Raw genomic sequence first — 20,440 nt, forward strand, 5'->3', positions numbered from 1 at the left:
GCACTGGGATTTTGTTTTGGTACAGCTTCATACAGAGCTTTAAGTTGTGCCATCTGCGATTTTGTATCCCTTGTGGGGTTTTTTTGTGCATGTATTTTTGTTGCTTTTAGTTGTTGTTAAGGATAGAAACTGGTTCTCTTGAACCTTTTTACAAGGAGTTGGGAGGGTAATGAGAAATAAGCTTCATATGAGCAACTAAGACAAAATACATTATCTTGCTCGTGAAAGACTGTAAGTGAAGAGGATCATAGTAGTTGTTTCAAATCCAGCCACTAAGCATACCAGCATGCATCCTTCTGTCATCCTAGTCTCACTGTGTGGCCATTGCCCATTCTTTCTTTGCTCCTGGGGCACAGTGTCCTGACAGTCTGAGAATTTCAGCCTACAGAGACAGTTCACATACAAAAGAAGCAATCAAAGGGAGAAAAAAAATAAAAATGATTTTTTGTTCTTTTTAAAATGGCAAAGAAAAGAAACATGAGACTGGCTGCATAGACATCATTATCTCTTTCTTTGTTTCTAGCAACAGTAATCTCAAATTTACAAAGAGGAATTCCCAGGAGAGTGGGATACAAGATGGGCTGCGACTCAGCTCTAGGACTCAGCTGTGAGTTGACTTCAGAGACTGCAACTGTTGGTATGTGGATAACATGAATTCACTCCAGCACAACCTTTGGCAAATCTGACTTTCGTATCCCTCTGGACACAGCCTCTGCTCCAGAGCTGCAAATTCCTCATGAGCAGAATGAAGCTCCTGAAGTTTTCAGCTCACACGTGTATGGGGGAGCATCTAGAGTTACAGAGAGAGCCTGCTTCAACTCTCCCACCTCAGCACCCAGTAGCTCCTTCCCAGAGTGGTCCTGGCAATCTCTGGGCCCCAAGAGACAAACACAGAACTGGGATGCCTCACAGATCCTTATTTTCAGGTATTCTGTGGCAGAATAGGCCTTTGAAATGAAAATTTCTTTTTTTTTTTTTTTTTCTCCCAAACTGTTCTTAATTGCTGAACTGTGTTTTAGAAGGATAAGTCAGGTGGAAAAGACAAAAAAATACTTACCTTCCTGAAGAGACGCCTTGGTTTTCCAACTTGACTGAGTGCAGCTCAGGTCTTCTTTGAGCTTCAGAAACATTGTAACAATAAGGGCAAGAGGAAAACAGTCATCATTTTGTACGTGCTTATGTTCTGGAAAAGGGTATTTTTAAAGGTTTTATGTGTATCCACCACTGTACTTATCTGATCAATTGTGAAAAGAGCAAATCACTGTTGACATTCATCTACAGAGAAAAGTTTAGATTTTATACACTGCTGCACCCATTATAGCTCAAGCAAAGTTCATGCTCTCAAGGCCAGCCTTCTTCATAATTCAGTCAAAAAAAATCTATTTTTTGTCTTGTTCTTCTGTCACTGCATTTTTACAGAGTTCAGAATGTGAACTTCTGAATGTGACTACAGGCATGAATTAGAACAGTAATTTTGCTTTTTCTCTAGTGCAAGAAAAAAAGGAGCAGAGATGTGAATGATAAGATGGAAGAGCATAAAGTGGATGAATCTGGCAAAATTAGGAATTAGATATTTGCAAGACTAGTTCTTTTCCCTTCGCGTGAGCCTTAAGCAACAACCCAAATCAACTTAAGCAATGACAACATTTACACGTTTACCTATTAACTTGTAAAAAAAATATATATATATATATATTGAATTGTAACAAGCAACTAATATCTTGACCTTTAAATAGGGACTTTGATCTTCAAAAATTAAGTAATATTAAGTATATTAAGACTTCCAAAATTGTAGTGCTCTAAAAGGCATTGTCAACACTAAGAATTTTCTTCTTCTATCGTACTTTTCTTACTTTTGTTACTATATAAGTTAGTTAATGTCTACCAGACAAATGTGATTGTAAAGGCTCATCCTACAATAAATAAAGGGGATTTGTGAGGTAAAATTGAAGAATGAAATAGGCAGATCTCACTTAAATAACTTTGTAATTGCTGATAAATGCCAAACTGGTACAAAAGGAAAGATGAGAACTATTCAAGATATAATAGCAGGTTGCAAAGTTAAATTCAGCAAAGGATAACTTTAAACTAGATTTTTTTTTTTTTTTAAATTATCATAATGATGAAGAATGATTAGACTGAGAAATGGTATCATAGTGGAAGAAAGAGCAACATCTCAAGTTGATATTCTAATCAGCAGACGCTGAGCTGGACTCTACTATCTGGACCAGCAGCCACACTTGAACAACGTGGGAAGCTGTCTCAGAAGGACCATTAAGGATCTCTTTAAATCACAATCCAAACTCTGTAGGCTACTAGTTCTGGGGGCCAGCATCAGACAGCACAGTAAGTAATCACATCTTTAAGTTATGTAAATTCATCTCTTTTTTTTGGTAACGGTGGGGCTGTTGGAATGTTTTCGCCAGCTCACTGCAATGTGCAACATACTGATAGGGAGCAAACAGAGGCCCACTGAGTTAGGAATTGTTCACACAGTGCACCTTTGGTCCTGGTTTACAGCCAAGACGGTGTTAATACCACACCAGTGTTTGGTTGTTGCTGAATAATGGGAGCACACCTGGGACCAGGCAGGGCCACTCAGCAGGGGCAGAGCCAGAGCAGGTGGGATAAATTAGGCTAGGGATTATTCCATCGTGTGGAAGGCTATAAAGCTGTGGGGTGTTGAGCAGAGGCTGGTTACTGTTAGAGGATTTCTGAATGTCGGTCAGTAAGTGGTGAGTCCTTGTATTGCTAATGGGCTATGTTGGGTGTCAGCCAGAGGGTGGGCGATGACTAATTGCCTTGTGTTTATTATTTATTATTGCTGCTTTTTGTTTGCTTGTTTTGATTTTCCTTTCCTGTCCTAGCAAATAGTTCTTATCTCAACCCACAAATTTTATTTTGGTTCCAGCTCTCTTCCTTGTCCCATCTTGGGGGGAGGGAGAGGGGTGGGAAGTGAGCAAATGTTGTGTGATATTTAGCCATCTGCTGTGTTTAACCACAACCTTATAGAAACTCTCTGTTGTGGTAAGCCTTTGTTTCATCTTGAAGGGTGAAAAGAATGTCAATTAGGTTGAGAAAGTGAAAATGTTGGTTTTTCTCTAGGGCGACTTTATAACAGAAAACTTATTATGGGAGACATTTTGGCCCACAGTGTTGGGGCACTTCATTGCTCACACTGCCCTAGGTAAACAAAAAAACCCACCCTGCAGTTCTTCACAAGTCTTCCTTGTGAGGGGAGGATGCAGACTAGTTAAGCTGAATAAGCTCCCTTGAAACGACAGCTCTATAACTCCCCCCAAAAGACATATATGAGGAGTTATGATTGTTCAGAAGGAGAATAGTTAAAATACTTTGCTATAGATGAATGCTGCTTGCAGGAAATAAAGGAATAGGGTAGATAATATGTTAGTAAAAAATAATCAGCCAGAGCAAGATACCTGTTTAATAATACATAATTAAATCTATGATATATTACAGAACGGATTTGCAGAACAAATGCAAAAAGGGGTTAATTACATGCTTTATGCTCATAGAAATCAAAATCTGAGAGCCTGAATAAAATTATATTAAAATTGCAAGGTCTTTTATTTGAACAAGCTTTTTGCCTGGTTTTTATAGCATCTAATAAAAACAGCAATAGTGTAGATATGTACTTTTTTTTTCCTCCTTGGATAAGGCGTCCACCAACTTCGTTATCTCAGATAACCTTCAAGGCTTCAATATTCCCAGAACTGTTTCAGAGGTGAAACTGCTTGTAAAATCTTCTTTTAAAAACAGCCACTTCTGGATTACTAGTTGTTAAAAGGATATGATGGCTATGATGCATTCATAATCTCTCTATAGCATCATTTTTGGCTTGACTTTCACTGAAGATTTCATTTTAGACTGCTCTACCACTGCAATGCTCTTTATTAATCATCAAGGGGGAAAAAAAGCTTATTCATGAGAATTTTCTCAAGAAAAGTCTTTGATTAAAGCTGTCTGACATCAGTAAAGTTATTGAATAATATTTTCCAAACTAAAATCATGCAAAACTATATTTTTCTTCTTTGTGATATTTCTTATTTTTATCATCCTAAAAACAATAACTTACTGTGGGAATCTCTCTCTTCTCACATTTTTGAGATTTTGATTAACTAGAAAAAAATCCTATTGCCTGTTATTACTTGTTCTCAATCTGAAGAATAGCTTTATTCAATCCTTTTGGAAGTTACTTCATCCAAAGAGAAAGTAGGAGAAAAGTGAAAAGGAAGAATCTTTTGTACTCTTAAGAAAAGGGATATCAAAATGTCATTCCATGCTACCGATTTTTTGAGAGAGGGAGAGACAAGAGGAGAGCATGAGAGTGTTTCCATAAACATTTAGGGATTTTTAAGCTAGTGAAATCTAGTTTTAAAAGTCTTTGAAACACCAAAACTATCTGTCTTATAGGTATACAACATTTTTGAAATATTAAAAGTGAAAGAAAACATGACCTTGAATTCTTTTCAGTGATTTGACAATCTGAAATGCTAAAGCTGAAAAGATTCCTTTCTGAATACATAAAGCTGTAGGCTCATTTTACCAGCTTAATTTGAAATTGATGAGATATAAAGCTAATTTTGAAGAACAAAACTTGATAGTACTCTGAGCCCAGGACAGCATTTGTCGCACAGTGCAGGCTCTTCACTTTGACCCTGGCCATGAGCACCCAGCTGGGTAGAGGAAGCTGCCCTTTGGGCACTTTGATCTGCTATCCTCCTTCCATATAATTCTTTGCATCCAGCTGATTTCTTCTGCACTTTCTTGATCCCTTTATTTCAGAGGTGAGCTCCAGAACAGAAGGGAGCCAAGAGTTTGTGCCTGTTTGCTTTTAAAAATGAGAAATGAAGGTCAAGGTGACCTTTTGCTCACGAGATCCCAGATCAGAGCAAGGCTGCACCAGCAGCTGTGCTATCATGGCATTCAATCACATCTTCTGCTCCATCTTCAAAAGTCTGTCAAGCATTGATAACCGTGGGGAAAAATAGACCAATTTTAACTTACTGAGTCATTTAGCTGGAAGCAAGAGAAGACCCTCCTTGCCCCTTGCTTGATGTTACTTTTGCTACATGTCTACATCATTTTCATTTGAGTTGCACTTAATAATGCTGCCTTCCATTCTGTTTACCCTAATTTGATCATTGCAGACAGAGTCAATGGCGCCCATTAGAGAAGTTGCTTGGTGCTCTCCACCCTTCGACACTGTTTTCCACTGCTTATAAATTTGTAAAATGTACAGACTTTCCATGCACAATATCCACCTCCAGCTGTGTTTTGGGTTTGCTTTCCTTTTTGAATCTTTCAACCTAAATAGTTCTTTCTAAGAGTACATTTCTCGTTTAAGGAAAATGTACAACATTGTTCACAGTGAAAGAAAAATCATAAAAATGAAGCAAATAATAATAAAAAAAAAACCACCAAACCCTTGCACTGTTCTATTGAAATTGTCTTGCTAGTGCTGGAAGGAAAAAAAAAAAAAAAGCAAAACCTCAGGCTCATTTGAGAACAAACCCTGCCTGTAACTGCTTTGCTGAAATTAATACTTTGCTATATTTTGGAGAAGGAATGTTGCGTATTTGTCTTTCCATATTTTCTGGGTAGGAACTACAGCAGAAAAATCTCAGGTCTTCTCTTTTGGCTTGAAACAAGTTTTCATTCAGAGCTTTTAGCTCTTGCATGTATCTCAACAGCAAAATAGATATAGAGGTAGCAGTTATCTTGGTGTCCATCAGGAGAGGGAGGCAGACAGAACTGGGCAAGTCCCAAATGGATTAGAGAGCCAGGGGGCTAGGTTTGGTCTGTAGGAGCAGGAACACCTTTGTGCCCAAACTTCAGCAGCAGCTGAGAGAGATTGCCTTGATGTGATGAGCTGCAGCTGCTCATGCCCTGGGGGCCCAGAAGCAGGCAAGAAGGGGCTGCAGATCAACACAGCCCTGAGGAAGGCACACTCTTCCTGAGAGGAGACATATGGTCTTATTATTAGAAAAGCAACATTGAAATGGTATATGGTTGTTTTAAGTGGGGGCACCATACATAAATACAAACTATGGGGGCAAAAATGTGGAATTGGGGAAAAAAAAGTTGTCAACAATCAGAAACTGTTTTAACAATGGCAGCTTGTACGTCCTCAGTATGGCTCTTTTACGCATACCAGCTATGTGCTGCGAACACCATCACAGCCAGCCACATCAATGTGACAAAGTTGATTCAGTTCTCCTAGGGCTGCAGTGAGATTACCAACCCCGGAATCTCTAAGAAAAGGATAATGCTGAAGTACAGCAAATTCACTACTTGAACACAGAGTGCGATGTATCATTTTGCTGCGGATTTGACTGACAGGCTTGAAAAATCCTGCTCTGCATGCTTTAGAGGAGTAGTAAGACACAGAGAGGGAAGATGTTCAAGCCTGTGCTTCCTCGCAAAGAAACAGATCTCATTTCAGCTCCCTTTAGCCATGCACAGTAGGGAACTCAGACTGTATTGTGCTAATTAAAGAGCTGGACCTCAGCCTATTTTCAGACGTTGGGGATTCCTTCATCACATCCATCAGCCATTGCTGAGTTGCCTAGGTTGTTGCTGCTTTTCCCTGTGCTCTCTGTCAGGTTTTCAGGTTCTTTGATCCAGATCTTCAGCTGGTGTAAGTTGGTAAAGTTCCCTCAGGACTTAGTTTTTACAGATGAGAGAAAATGCTATTTAAAAGCTCTGCTTTTTCAGTCTATGAAAAGTTGAATATAAATGGCTGCTGCTTGCAGTACACAAGTGGTTGCCTTAGCAATAAAGTCACAGTCAGATTGAAGGGACCTTGTGTAGGGCAACTAATGTTGTTAGAGAAAGGGAAATATAACTCTGGCAGAAAGGTTCCTGGCAACTAGATTTAGCTGCCCATTCTCAAGGACAGTTAATATGCTCTTTTGCTGCTCAGTTATGACCGAACAAGCATAACTCTGGCATTTTGCATGGGGCTTCCTGAGAAAATTTGCTTTACTTGTAACAAAAGAGTCACCTGCATCCTTAGTGCAGAAGGAATCTCTGTGTGGATAGGTTAATCATGATATCTATCACAGCTTATATCGGATTCTCCTTTCCTTGTTACAGTGCAACCACCACCTTTAACAGTACTTTAAAAGCATGTTAATTTCTGTTACATAGGAAAACACTTCATCAAACATTTTTTTTTGATGCAGGAAAAAAACAACTGCAGCAAAATTTCACTGCACTGCTTCTGATATAATTCGTATTATTTGAAGACACTTTAATCCATATGTTTTCTTTTGGTGTAATTTTTATGTTTTATGCATTTTATGTATGCTGAAAAAGTCAGGTCTAGCAATTTTACAAAAACACTTGGGAATCCTGAGAGGATAGATGATATTGAAATTTGGGACAGTAAAAAGTCTAGTATAGTACTGTCTTGGCAAATTACAAGATACCTACTCAAAAAAAAAAAAAAAAGTTCTAGGAAATGTGCATTCCATGGGAAATGCATAACCCATACGGGTGTCCATAGAGATTTATTTTCTCCATTTAAAGAGAAGTAAGTCTCAGACTTGTGTACATCTTCATCCCCACATGCTGCTGTTTGTAGATCTGCCCTGATAGAGTCACAATGTGCCTGTAACTCTTTGCCTCTTTTCTAATGGAAGCTTCAGTTCTTTCCTGAACACCATTAGCTTTTAGAATTAATTTGTTGCCACAGGAAATCTCGATCTAAACTAGCACCAAAAGTATGCTCTGACAACATCTCCACTCAGCTCTCTCCCTATTTTCCTTGCAGGACAAACCACTTCTTTGATTGGCTCTTCCTTGACCCACCTGGTCAGCTTGTTTAGTGGCAGTCGTGCTGAATCAACAAGGAGCTTTTGGTGAAAGAAAGCTTTCAATGATGAAATCTTCCCGATTCGTCCCTATGATGGAGGAAAGGAAAATGCTGTAAGTAGTTTTGCTGATGTTCAAGTAATAAGCAAGAAATTCAAAGATGGGACGAATGGGAGCTGAATGAGGAAGGATTTGTGTGTGTGTGTGTATGGATGGATCCCATCAACAGTACTAGTGTTCTTGGGAGGTGGAGTGTTGTCTCTTATGTTAAAGAGAAAAAAGATTAACAGCAAATTCACCGCTTCCATGAAGTGCATTGTTTCTCCTATTAGATCACAGAGTCCTCTTTCAGACTAGGTGCCTAATGCACCATGCAGTAGTCCAAATTGGTTATATATGACATACTTCAAAAATAATATCATTTTTTTCTCTCCAAGTAGTGAATTGTTTTTCTTCTTCTATAATGTCTCTTTCAAGGGATTTCAAATGACCTTTTTTTTTTTTTTTTTAATTTTATTTTACAAATAACCCTGATGTGGTCACAAATACATAGTGCTTCTCTATTCCCTGGATACCAATGGAGATGCCGGTTTAGAGATGCTCTAGAAAGGGATGAAATGTCTTTGTACCAAAGCAGTACTGAGTGAGGCCTTATCAATAATAACAATTGAATGTTATATCATCTGTTCTATTGAAAATAATGTTTTGATGTGTAATATGTATATATTTGTGCAAAAATAATGGCTAGAATACAGCTCTTCCCATGGGAATTGTTTTTGTTAACTTTCATTAACTTTTCTTAACTTTGTGCTGGTCCTGCACTTTGGCTACAATAACCCCATGCAGTGCTATAGGCCTGGGGCTGAGTGGCTGGATGACTGTGAAGGGGAAAGGGACCTGGGGGTGTTGGTTGATGCTCTGCTGAACATGAGCTAACAGTGTGCCCAGGTGGCCAAAAGGGCCAATGCCATCCTGGATTGCATTCGATATAGTGTGGCCAGCTGGAGCAGGGAGGTAATCATCCCCCTGTACTCAGCTCTGATGAGGCCGCACCTCGAGTATTGTGTTCAGTTTTGGGCCTCTCACTACAAGAAAGACATTGAGGCCCTGGAACATGTCCATAGAAGGGCAATGAAACTGGTGTGGGGTCTGGAACACAAATCTTATGAGAAGTGGCTGAGGGAGCTGGGATTGTTTAGTCTGAAGAAGAGGAGGCTCAGAGGAGACCTTATTGCACTCTACAACTTCCTGATGGGAGGTTGTGATGAGGAGGTGTTTAACCTCTTCTCCCAGGCAACAAATAGGACCCAAGGAAATGGCCACAAGTTGTGCCAGAGGAGATTTAGATTAGACATAAGGAAAAACTTTTTCTTTCAGAGAGTGGTCAAGCACTGGAATGGCCTGCCCAGGAAGATGGTGGAGTCGCCATCCCTGGCAGTGTTCAATAGGTGTCTGGATGGAGAGCTATGAGATATGGTTTAGTGGCTTGTGGTAGCATTGGCAGTGGACGGATGGTTGGACTAGATGCTCTTGCAGGTCCTTTCCAACCTTATGATTCTATGATTCATGTAGTGTGCATTTCACCATCATACTCTGAACTCTCCCAGTGTTTCTGATGAGAAATGTCTGTTCCCTTGAGCAGGAATGATAACAGTACTCAAAAAGGCTCTTGGGGACCGTAGTTCTTCTTCTCTTCCAGACAGGTACCTGGAACTAAAGCATTTGCTCTTTAACTCCCAGTATATACTGCATGATGTTGTGATGTGGAATACATGACAGTGATCTACCTGGAACTAACATGAAACATAAAGTGCATTTGTTATAAAAAGTCAGAACCTGATACTACTTTTCCATGAACAAGCTTCAATTTAAACTTACTGTCCTTTTGAAAAAGACTGAAGTTTTAACTCTAGAACATAAATTAGAATTTTTTTGCTTTCTTGTGCATTGAGTCATAGTATTTTCTTACTATACTACATGTTTCCAGTTTGAAATCATGATTAGAAGCAGCAGCTTTTTCACAATAATATCCAAGTATAAGTTCATGTTCATTTAATTCATAAACTTCCTTCTGTCCTGTGTAGAATGAATCAACACATTCCCGTGTGTCTTCCTGACAGAAAATCTTTTATTAGGAATCAATAATAAAGTACATCTGGATAGATTTAACAACCATATGCCTTGGTGTGATTTGAATACATGTCAAAAAAAAAAAAAAACCAAAAACCTGTGTGCATTCTGGAATTTAATGGAGACTTTGTTTCTATTAAATGAAGTCAACACTTTCCATTTATCTTATGTTTTAATAAAGCCTCTTCTAGTTACTGTTGACTTTAGAAATGATCCACTTATATAGGTAAAACTGTCAAACATAGGTCTGATGTTAGCTAACAAATGGCTACATTGAAAATGAAAGCTCTTGTTTGTATACTGTTACTAGAATGTGCTATTATAGAAGTATCCAGCAAAAAAACTCCTAATTTGTTGCTAACATTATTTATAAAAACAAATTCCAGTTAAAAGAATATACTTTTTTTCTTTTAACAGAAATATATCTGCTTTATTTGGAAAGATTAACTCCTACATGTTCCACTTAATACCAGTATCTTAACACAAAAGAAAATGTATCAGCTATTTTAACTTTTAGTTATCATGAAATTGGCTCTCCGAGGAGCCATAACAGCCTTAAAATATCATGTTCTCAAATTATCTTCACTTTCTACTGTTAGCACAGAAATTATAATATGATACTCAAGTTGTTTTTCAAGTATCCACTAGAATCAGAATGGCAGGCAAGTCATTCTCTTTACATATTGGGAAGATGTAGTTATTTTTATTTTGTGAAATTATCATTGTTTGCGTATATACCCCTGTCACTGGTAGTTCAAGACAAATTACTTGAGATGTGATGGTGATTTTAGATAGACTGATTAAGTGCTGCATTATAGCAGAGTCAAACAGAGTAATGTTCTCTAGATGATGAAACTCTTGTTCTAGTTATATGGTATTTACAGCATAAAAAGTAGATGGCATTGCTCATAACTCTGTACACAGTAATTTCAGGTTACAGATGCTTGAGTTTTATAATCTAGTGACAAATTCTCAGCAGACCCTGTAGATCCCCTGAGAGGTACCAGCAAATTTTATATAATTTTTCCCACTTCTTCTAAAGATTCTTACTTCAGGTAAGATTATACTCACCTATGAATGTGATGTCAGTATTGTAGTTGCTGACGGTAATTCATGCAGGAATGGAAAGACCGCTCTTCCCAGTCGTTATGATGATGTGTTGGCTGTTTGACCTATTAAATGCCTCCACAATGGGTACCCTGTTAGTTTGGTACTGGTTGTTCAATGTGTCTAATGGAAAGCAAATAATAATAATAATACACTATCGTATTATTCCAAACTGTTTTTTTCACACAGCTGTAGGTTGCAATGTGTATGGATCTGCACACTCCAGAGTCTGTTCCTTACCTTTCTCAGTGAAAAATATTTATTCTTTAGAGAAGTAAAAGGTGCACATCTTTGACATGCTTTAAGATACACAAGAGCTTCAGATATTCCAAGACTTAGCAAAAGTAAGTTAATAGCTACCTTTATCTTGCATTGCAGGTTGTAAGATAATCATGGCACATAAACTCCTGTTCATGTGTTTTTTGTTGTACTTGGGAAAGAGGGGAAAATAAGAGTTAGGATCCATCTAGGAATTCATGCGTTATTTGACATATATGTATGGTGGACTGATATCTTTTAGATTAGCATTTTTAGTCATGAGTGGGGTAATTAACATAATTGAGATAATCTGAGATAAGGAGACACATGTATTAAAAATGTCATCTTCAAATGCAAGACTTCTTTTTGCTATACATAATTCTAGCAAATGTTATTTGCATGTAAGAAATAATCTCACTATTCTCAAAGAAATGCAGAGAAATTTAATCACTTATAGGCAGCATTACAAAAATCGCCAAGCAGATATCTTGGAAGATAGCAAGCCTATATCAGGCAGTATTGTGCAACTGAAAATACTCTAATGTTCTACCTTGCCTTAAGCTCTGCTGAAGCATTTTTGCCTCTGTCATGAAGACCAGGCTTCTCCCCTGGGTGCTTTTATCCAGTGAGTCTTTCCCCCCAAAGCCAGTGTCTCCTACAACTTGCAAAATCAAAACCCTGTGGAATGTGTCACAGACAGATGTGAGGGCCTCTAGCAGGAGACCTTGTTGTGCAGCCCTGCTGAACCTCCAGATATAGAGATGAAGGGAGGTTGCTTTTTTTTTTTTTTTCCTCCATTTTCTACCTACAAGAAAGACAGAGAGAAAATTCACGGGCTACATCATTAGTACGATAGCATCCAGTAACACTCACTTTCACCTCCAACGTACTTTGCAAGCATTTGCTTAATTGATCTTTCACATAAATTGAGAAAAAAAGTACTTCATCAGTGTGGTATAAACATAATTACAAGTTCCTCTCCTTGATATTCTCGATATTTTGGAGATGTTCTGCATTCAAATGCAAATATAATGATAGCTTTTAAGTGCTTACCCAAAATGTTAAAATCTTAACTATAAATTGCAGCTGGTATTGATTTTCCTGGAGTAGATCCTGATTGTAAATCTTTTTGATATTTGTTCTTTTAACCTATTTATGTTAATAGTTTTGTTCTTTGCGTATCTCAGGCAGCTCTTCAAGCTATTTCTAAAAAAAATTTCATTCAAGCATTCAGATTCTAATAATGTCAGTTAAAAGCATACAGAGTAGCCTAAAGACTCTGTGACTGCTGAACTATCAAACTCTCTTTAGCATATACTACTTATGTTAAAAATTGTACCATGTGTTCAGGTGATTACATATATGTTTCAATATCTCAGTAGGATTATGCTTGCTAATGTTTAAGAGCTCTGCATGAAACAAAATGACATCTGTTCCAGTGTTTACAAACTTCTAGTAGAAGTGATGCTCTGCACAAACAGTGTTAGAAATACCCATAATTAAAAGATAAATAATGACAGAAATTACTATAATGAGGATTAAAAAGCAGCTGATATCCATGAAGTGTAGTCAGATTCCTGTTATTTTCTAGCCAAGGAAAAAAACCTATTCCCTGTACCTAGGAGAATAATAGTTCCTACAACATTACTATTGCTGTTGGTATTACTATGAAATATTACAATTGGGGTTTTAGGCTAGATGGCTTCATCTAGTAAAAATTCAGCATAAAGTAAAGCTTCCAGTCCAAAATAATTTACCATATGGAAATATCAGATAAATATATCAAATTGATAGAGGAATAATAGTTTCCTGCACACAATAAACAACTATCATCAAACATGCTGCTCTTAACAATATCTATAAACTTATGTGATTGAGTTCAGAGTAATTTCATATTTCCTGATTAATTTCAGATTATCTGTCAGTTCATATTTCTCCATTAGATTAATTTTTATTTCTCCATTTCACTCATCCAACATTCGGGGAAATCGACTGCAAAGTAATTTTCCTGAGAAGCCACCATATTCTTTTTCAGTCCAGGTTGACCTAATGTCTGATACTGAACTTCCTACAATATATACTGGTGTCTAAATCACTTTCCCATTCTGCAGTTTTAGCCAACTGTGTTTTCTCTTTAACAGTCACAGGCAAAAATAAGGATTGTTGAGCTGATTTCATACTCTATCAGTAGTCTTTTCTTATGTTGTCCATTTAAAACCATACAGAGATATGACTGATACTCTGAAACGTACTATTTAGATCTAGACTTTTGTTATGCAAATTGAATGTTACTGCATTTCAAACTGATAAATAATCATAGGCAGTGAAATGAAGAAAAAATAAGTGTTAAAAAAAATCTTATTTAACCAAAGGCTGAAAATAAAAAAAAAAAAGACATGTAGATACAGAGAGCAGATTGGATACTTCAGAACTATACAGACTGAAATAAAGGAAAACTAACAGGAAAAACAAAAACAACAAACAAAAGAATTTTCTCAGTGAACAAATAAATCAGCGTGGTGTACACAGAACACTTCAAACAGATTCTTTGTTTTCTTAGTTGTAATGTAATAATACAATGGTAGGAAAGTTTTTGTTTGTTTGTTTTTACTTTTCCTTTCTTAGCTGTTGCAACCAGTTCTCACCCATTTGTCCTGCCTTACTGTAACATCATTTAAATCTTAACAACTTGGTAATTGTAGACTTAGGTTACCTAAGGATAAATTAATGTTTTAATTTGAATGTGCCATCTATTTCTATTCATAAACAATGACTAGAATTTCTGAATTTATTATTCTAATTATATTTAGGGGCTAAGGATTATTATGTTCTATATAAAAATACTCTTATAGAGGTTTCCTGACTTGCTCTTTCTCATCAATCCAAATATCTGTAAGAAACTTTTGATTCACCTGCTAAATGCTAAATCTTTCTGACCTTTTGTACAATACTCAGAGCACAGGCCACTAAGGTGCTCCATGTGTGCTTGGGGAAAATTACAGATTGAAAAACAACCAGGTGTCTTGTGATTAAGGCCTGATGTCCATTTTCCTGAGTTACCTGGAAAGCTTACTTAGTTAATATTTACAGTGTAACAATGATTATCTCATTCCCAACAGTGTTGTAGGAATCTATCAAGCTCTAGGAAAGCTCCAGGCACTGTGGTCTTTTAAATCAGAGAGTCTGTAGAGAAAATCCAGTTCTCCCCACTCAGCAAAATTAACATAAACTTTATTTCCTCCTTGTATTCTCAGACCTGCTTCTTGCAAGCACAACGTGTGTGTAGATATCACTTGCAAAAGAAATATCAGACCTGTGGAATTGATCTGTTACTAGTTCTTACTACTTTCTGTTTAATATTCAGTTCAAATCCCATTGCTCCTACCTTTGGCAGTTGGCATACAAGAATACAGGATGGCACATGCAAACTTCTTTCATTGTAAAATACTCACTGCTTTTCTATGAGATTTCTTTGGAACTCAGATGGAGTTGCACTTTTGGCCAAGTGGATATAGTCATTAGATTAACTGGACTGTTCTCTTTTTGTTAACATTATTTCACTGATAACTACTCCACTGCAGAAGGCAAATTAAGAGGAAACCTCCTATAAAATTCTGATTTAGCTATGGAATTCAATAATGATATATTTGCGTGAATGTCAATGTCTTGAGTAATTTGCAGTGAAACTAGGAAACCTAAAGTCCTTTCCAGCCTTAAGACCTCTGAATCTATGGCATTGCTGAGAGGATAATACATCAATTCTTAGCAGCTGACCTTGACAAAGTGCAATGCCATCTCATTAGTTTTTCTTTCTTCTACAGCCTTTTAACCCTCCAAAAACATTCAGAAAGTAGAATGCACCTCAGTGTCTAGAGCTCTTCTATAACGTGTAGTTGCTTCAAATTCTCCACATTCACACCTTACCCTGCAGCACTTCATTATTAGCTCCCTGAACAAACTGGTCTCCCTACTGTGCTTCTGACACAATTATGTTTTCACATAAAGCCAGCTATTTTTGAATGGCTAGAATTTGGAGACATTTTTGAATTAGAGGTCTCCTGCACCCTCTGCTCACCTTCCATTTTCACCTTCTTTAAACTGCTGCTAAAAGACAATGTCCTTCAGCAAAAACAGTTCCTGAATTGAATATCAGCTTCAGTACAACCCAGTGAAAACATTGAACTCAACTTCATCTTGTTTTTCTGGGGCCACAAGGCTCAGCAGCTAAGTGAATATCTTTTGTCCAAGAACTGACACTACCTCCACTCTACAGGAGAAAGTCTGCAAAAGCCCGAGTAGACTGTCCTCAAAGAAAACAAAACTCATTTGTTACTTCAAGAGTGTATTTTGTATTCCTTCCTGTAGAGTGTCAGCTGTTGTGACCTCATTGCCGTAGTGCAGTTTCTCAAAGAGGCTTATCACCCAGAACTGAAATCTCAAATCAGTGGACTTCCACTCATATGCATCAGCTGAGGTTATATGTGACTGGGAGCATCATAGTGCACATAAACACTCTGCTATTGAGAATGTTGCTATACAGTTTTGCTAAAAACAGTGTAGATGGGAAAATATGCAAATGAGAAGTTGCTGAGGCTGTAGATTTATATTAAAACATATAGAAAGAGTTAGAGATGCTCTGGCATGAACATTGAGAAAATGTGTATACAAGGTTTGAACATGACTATTTATATATTTAAACTATGTTAGGGAGGTAGCATCTGTAATTGCAATTTATTCAAACTTTTTAAATAATGGTTTAAAATTTCTGCCACTTAAGCAAAAAGTGAAGTGTTTCTCTATTAACAAATAGAATGTTTCTGATGGATTTCCAATACCCTAAGCTAGTATGAGTCCTTTATAGGCATGTATCTAGAATGAATACCATATTGTGTATGAGCTCTCCTAATATGACTGTTGACAGTGTTTTAAATTATGGGTCATACTGTAGACCATGGTTCACCTATGGCTCATGCAAACAAGGGCTTAAATTTATTTCTAAAATCAATGGTTTAGTTTCATTCAGATAAGTCTTCTCTCCTGATGGAATCTGAAAGAAGGTTTTTAATATTTCCAGATACATTTTTAATATTTATTTTAATATTTCTACTGGTCTCGTCATATTCTATTTTTACACAAGTTCTTATGTCACATATCTAACTGGAATATCTAAGCATTTTTCAGATGCACATACAACAACATAACTAGCAACAGTCCTGTGCTGTCTATTCTCACATGCTCTCTCCAGAGAGAGAGCACTGTGCTTTGTAGCATCTTATTTTGGTTTGTTCTTTCTGTAGTTTTTGGCGGCTATGCAGCATGAAAATATATTCTAACTTAAAGGTGTTGTGTGGTATATCTAAGGACATTTTCATCCAATCCAGTCCCCCTGTAGAAAATAACTGAAAAAGACTGAAGTAAGAAATACACTAATTTAATTCATATCTGAGACTTCAGACTGTGGGACTTATTGCAATTCTGAAAATGAAATGTCTTTATTTTCAATAAAAAGGGGGAAAGATTATTCATCTTTTTTCTCCCCTTCTCACTACCAGTTGATAAAACCGTGCCTGATGAAGTGTCCACTCCTACATATAACATTGTGGTTTGCAACTCAGTTCACACACCCAGGAGATTCTGGAAATGAAGCTCCATTTAATGCAATAGGAAATATTGGGCTTATGGCAAGAACAAGCTGTCTAGGATTAAATTAAATCTTTAAGTTGGAGCTTCTTTCATTGATGAACAACTGGCTTTTATTTTCCCCCCTTGATTCCTTGACTGTGATGTAAACTGTCACATTTATGTAATCATCTGTTTAGATATTGCTGTTTTAAGTTAATTATAGATACCTTTCTCTAACACTATGATTTACTGTACTGAATTTGTTGCTTCTCAGTAAACCTTGATTCCACTTGGAGGTTCATTATGCCCAAAGTAGAAGTATAGAATGTCGTGTTCAGAGTAGGTGTGAAATCTGTGAATCCAAACTACATTCTTTATCTTACCAAATTATCTCACACATTTCTTGCAGCTCTAGCTTTTAGTTTTTATGCTGAAATTTTATGGGCTTAGATCTTGTACCCTTTTATTCTTTATTCTTTTTCACTTGATCTTTTTATACAGTTTCTCAGGAGAAATTAGCAGTGATGATCAATGGCTGCATTGCTTTGAATAATTCTACTGTGTGCAAGTAATCAGTTGTGGGATTTCAATAGGAAGCTCATTAGGCCAACATGAGTCAATTCAACAGAAAGTAAGAAATATTAGCAAATAGATACATTCTGAGAGAAACTGACAGATCTAAGCACTCCCTAGACAGATGGGAATGCTATTTTCTGTGTCATTTTGTACTAACAACAAAACCGAAGTTGAGTCTTTCAAAATGATCAGGAGTAACAAACATAGAAAAACTGTAGTAGGATCTTCACAGTTGACAGGAAAGGTCAAAAGAATTTTGAAGTTTGATCCTCAAATGCATGCAAAATGAAGCTTACTTCTAGCTAAAGTACTAGAATTCTGCCTGTGCTTTGTTCATGACAGAAGATTTTTTCCAATGGCAGATAGAAATTTTTGGTTTTATATGGAAACAGGAAGTTATTCAAGGTATCATCTTCAGGAACTCTGTTCCTGTTTCGCTTGAACTTGTTCAATGTAATAACACAGGATTTCCCTTTGCCCTAAATTTGTTTACAGTACAAAGAGGATCAGAAAGATTGTCTAACTACAGAAACCTTGAATTTTGTAAACATACTTTGCAACCTCTGTAGTTTTCCTGAATTTTTTTCCCTTGACTTTTATACAATAATATTCCTATAATTGGCTTCTTTAGAATGGCCCAAAAATATATTTAAAAACAAAAATTATCAACATTAAATCACAAGGTGTTCTGTACTAGGAGAGAGTGAAAAGAAAAGAGTTTGATGGGGCTTAGGAACATGCCTAGTCTGAGCTCGTGAGCATGAACATCAACAGTTTATTTTTTTGATACTTCTCATTTTATTTTTATTCTTTGCACTCAAGGCCCATAAAAGAAACATGGAAATCATGGCTTTAAATGTCTTGAAAGTTAAACACTCACTATTTGAAATTAATAATCACTAGAATTTTTATGTAAAATAATATGTACTAACAAATCTGTTTAAAAAGAAAAAAACAAACTGGATTTATGGATAACACTGTTTCAAGACTGGAACTGGAATTACTGCTCTGCAGTTAGCAAATAAAAATCTTAAGGTCAGAAGGGCCCCTAGAATCCCAAGCCCTAGGAAATAGCTACAGCCTTTCTAAATCAGGCTCTTGTCACAATCTTTGGAAATCAAGGAGACTGGGCGTCCTTCAGGTTTGGGACAGCCCAGCACTGGATGTGCATCTCCCTGGGTACCAGGAAGCCCAGAACTGCTGTTTTCCAAACAGAGCACCACAGCTAAATGTAATGTCTGATCCCGAGGAAGATGGCTCAGCCATATATTCAAAAGAGAACTGAACAAAGAAAAAATTCCTTGAGTTTCCCTCCTGGAACAGTGGAGCAACATAAAAGATGGTTATTTTCATGCTATGCATTACAAAAAACCTTAACTGCTTGTGTAATGCAGTGTAAAATTTGAAAGAAGTTGATGCTGTTTGTAAGACACAGTACATGTAAAGCTATAAAATGCTTTTTTTTTTTTAGAAGATATAGAGCTATCATGGATATTGGCAGGTCATCTGAAGGCAAGAAAAAGAAAAGTATATCAGTGCACAGGCAATACTTCAAGATATTTATTTTCAGAATCCATGGCTCATGATGAGCCACGGGAGCCTGGACTTCATTCATTTATCTTGTCCTCAGTGCTCAGCAGTAGGGTTGGTCTGTATCATGTTGAGAGCAGAGGTGCAGATGACACCCACCCCATCTGTGTGGCTTCTGGTCTGTCCAAGTCAAGCCGGACTTCAGGCACTCCCTTCCAGAGGGTCTGTTTTGGGTGTCACTCAGAGGTGACTCACGGGATGGCTGGTGTGCATTGTCCTTTACGTTTTCAGGCTGTTGTATGTAAACAGTAATTCTAGGAACTCTTTAAAAAGAGAGTTTCACTTCTCAGGAAAGCTAATGTTGCAAGGAATTTTAGACCATATCTACTGCTGTTCATCCCTATGAATATTTGTAGATACATTAGCAATGCACATTTTAGCAAACCTTGCCTGGGGATCTGTAGTGAAATCCAAGCACATAAAAACTGGGTTAATCTAAACCCCAATTTATCTGAACTTCAGGGCACATAAGTCCATAAAATAGACAAGCCAAACAACAACAAAAAAGCAAATACTGCTTCTAATGGGAGAAGAAAAATTGTGCACCTGTTAATCTGCACAACTGTATTGGTTGTACTTGAGCCTTCAGTCCTAGCAGAACTAAGCCTCATACTCCTAATAACAAAAATACAGCTTTAGCTCATTTTTCAGGTTTTTATTTAAAACGAGAAAGCCCTGTTACAAAGAGCAGAGGCCAAACAGCTTTGCCTATTAATTCAGTTTTAATAAGGATTGTTATGTACTGTGGTATTATTCTCTGTGCACATTGATGTTCCTGTTTTCTCTTCACTCCTCTCCTTAGTGTGAAAGCTGTCTCTTCTCACTAATTAAATTTCATTACCTCCCACTGAAGTGAAGAGACTGAGAGATTGCTGGCTGACTGCCTTTGACATACTTAATCAATCCCTAGAGAACAAATAATGACCCTTTTTTGTTCATTTAAACTTGTAACCTTTTTTCCCCTTGTAAGACACAATTTCTGCAGTCATTTGAATTTATGTCCATCTTCATTTTCAAGACTCTAATGATAAGTAATTCTGTGGTCATGTAAGCAATCAATAAGAGGATAGATACTTGTCTCATCTTTGGTATGAATATTAAACTTGCAATGTCATTTTGCCCTTAAAGTTCACTTTAGAATTATTCATAGAAAATTCTAGAATCGTTCTGTATGGGGACAACACTGACAGTTATTTACCTGATCTAATGTACAAAGATATTTACATGGAATCTAGACTTCAGTTATGGGACTTATATAAACTATACTTCATATTTTAATTACAAGGACAAATTAATATACAGAGGTGCTCCACTGATT

General features: G+C 37.0%; 1 long non-coding RNA gene across 2 annotated transcripts in view; it reads left to right on the forward strand.

Annotated features, from left to right (window-relative positions):
• LOC101747727 overlaps window positions 1-20,440 on the forward strand; it is a 109,801-nt gene that overhangs the window by 36,984 nt on the left and 52,377 nt on the right. For both annotated transcript variants that reach the window (XR_005858339.2, XR_005858340.2), the window contains 3 exons: window positions 524-926; window positions 2,201-2,346; window positions 7,799-7,953. This is a non-coding gene — a long non-coding RNA (uncharacterized LOC101747727). The remainder of the gene's footprint in view (window positions 1-523; window positions 927-2,200; window positions 2,347-7,798; window positions 7,954-20,440) is intronic.

Source organism: Gallus gallus, chromosome 3, assembly GCF_016699485.2.
Source record: "Gallus gallus isolate bGalGal1 chromosome 3, bGalGal1.mat.broiler.GRCg7b, whole genome shotgun sequence".
In the NCBI taxonomy this organism is placed as follows: Eukaryota; Metazoa; Chordata; class Aves; order Galliformes; family Phasianidae; genus Gallus; species Gallus gallus.